We start from the raw sequence: 2,122 nt of genomic DNA, 5'->3' as shown, positions 1-2,122 counted from the left end.
CTCCAGCCTCCCACTTAGCCTGCCCGCCAGGCTCTGTTCTCAACTGGGTGCTGAGGGCCGCCTCAGTCCCTCCTGAAGAACAGGCAGTTGATCTTTTCCCTGGGCTGTGAGATGCCCCCAGCTCCTCGGGTGCTCAGCCCACCTGGTCGTCGTGGCTTCTGAAGAGCCAGGCCCGTTGCTGCCAGGAGACTTGGGGAGCAGGACATGTAAGCCCTCAGCCACTCTCTGCCCCGTCCCAGCCTCCTTCCCACAAGGAGCCCAGCCATCCCCTTGCCCCCTCCCCAGGCGATAGCCACCCCGTAAGGCCCTCCTTCCCCCTCCAGGCTTTCTGGGCTCCTCCCTCCAGCTCTGGAACCTGAGCGCCACTCCCTTGTTAAAGCAAGCAGGGAGAGGGAGGCTCAGCCCTGGGTAAACCTAGGAGGAGATTTTTAACTTGTCTTAGAAGAGCCCTGGAGAGGACAGCAGAACAAAATAAAGAAGCAAGTTTATTTTACCATTGCCACCCCCTGAGCACCTCTGAGGCCACACCCACAGGCCTATGAGGAGGGACGGGGCAGAGGGAGCGTCCCTTGGGCCTCTTGCTGCATCTGGGCTCCCTGTCTAAGACAGCCAGGGGTGCTGGAGGAGCTGCCGCAGCTCAAAATAGCCCTGACCCTTCCTCTTGGCTCAAAGCTGCTGCCAGCATCACAAGACTGTGAGGACAGCAGTTCACAAAGCCACCCCCACAGCACGTACACCAGGGGCCTTGGACGGGGAGCGGGGCAGGTAGGTGGGCTTCTGCCAGAGCAGGATTGTTATGGCCCTCAAGGGGGTGGGGACAGGCCTCTGAGGGACTCCAGACAGAGTCCCCCTTTCCAGGCTCAGCTGGGTTCGAGGCCCCTGTCTGCTCAGTAGACAAATCCCAGAGACCTGGAACTCTCCTTCCACCAGCCAACCAGCCTTCTAGACAAAGGCCTGGAAAGCAGTGGGCCGCCCCAGGCCCCCCTAGAGATGCTGGGAGAGGTGCCCAGACACCAGAAGGCAGAATCCAGAGGAGACCTATCAGAAAGGTGACTTTCTGGGATTAAATGTGGAGCCCTGGCATCTGGGGTTCCCTCAAGCAACAGCACCAACCCTGAACAAGGGCTGAGCTTGACGGCAGTTCCCGGAGGGTGGGCTGGGGCAGGGGCTGGGCTGGGCTGGGGCTGGAAGCTGCTCCCATAGAACCCAGGGCTGGGCTGTCTCCACCTTCCTGCCTGATGCAGGAAGTGACAGCCTCACCCTGCTCTCGGTTTACACCAAGAGGGGCATTTGGTTCTGAGGAATTAGTGTGTCTGAAAGAAAACAATCAGACTCTGAAGGGGCCCAGATGCCCCCCTGTCCAGGAACCGTGAAGCATATGGGCTGGGCGGCCTTGGTACACAACACTCAGGCTGTCAGGAGAGGCAGGCGGCCAAACTGCAGCCCCACGGTTGGGGGCACGGTGAGGCCAGGTCCAGTGTTGGCATATGAAGGGCAACTGAGAGTTGTCCGGTCCCCGCAGGGCCTGGGCTGGGGCTCCTGTCAGGTGAACACGGGCGCCCCGGCTGAGCCCCCAATCCTGCTTCTTGTCTCTGGCTTGGTGCAGCAGAGGAAGGGTTTACTGCTAGGAGAAGAGCCCGAAGGCTGGGAAGATGGCCTTCAAAGGGCGAGAGTCTTTAAGGCAAAAAAGCTGACAGGAACTGATTATGGGAGCTGGGGGCAAAGAAGAAACACAGCTCGTAATTCTGGAGACCCCTGGGTGGAGACCACCCACTGGGCTGTGTTCTCCCAGCCCAAACCTAAGATGGGAGCGAAGGCCCAAAGGCCCGCTGTCAGGAGCTGGAGTCAGCTGGTCTGGGGCTGGGGAGAGACGTAAGGTGGGGGTCTAGGAGGACTGGGAAAAGGCCTCACGGACGATCCCGGGGCAGATCCTGTGTCCTCTCAGGGTGCCGCTCAGGGCCCAGGTTCCCTGGGAAGGGGCTCGGAGGCACCAGCCATGGGGGGAATGGATGAAAAGGTCCAGAGGAAGAGAAGAGGGGGTGGTCGGGGGGACACACACGACACACAGGAAGTCTACATGCGGTTTCTCAGGCCCTTCCTGGGAACCTTTCTGGTTCAGTGG

The sequence above is a fragment of the Delphinapterus leucas genome, chromosome 19 (assembly GCF_059928025.1).
Source record: "Delphinapterus leucas isolate spDelLeu-1000000601 "Yukka" chromosome 19, BTC_Dleu_Yukka2, whole genome shotgun sequence".
Lineage (NCBI taxonomy): Eukaryota > Metazoa > Chordata > Mammalia > Artiodactyla > Monodontidae > Delphinapterus > Delphinapterus leucas.
This window is presented reverse-complemented; position numbering follows the sequence as displayed.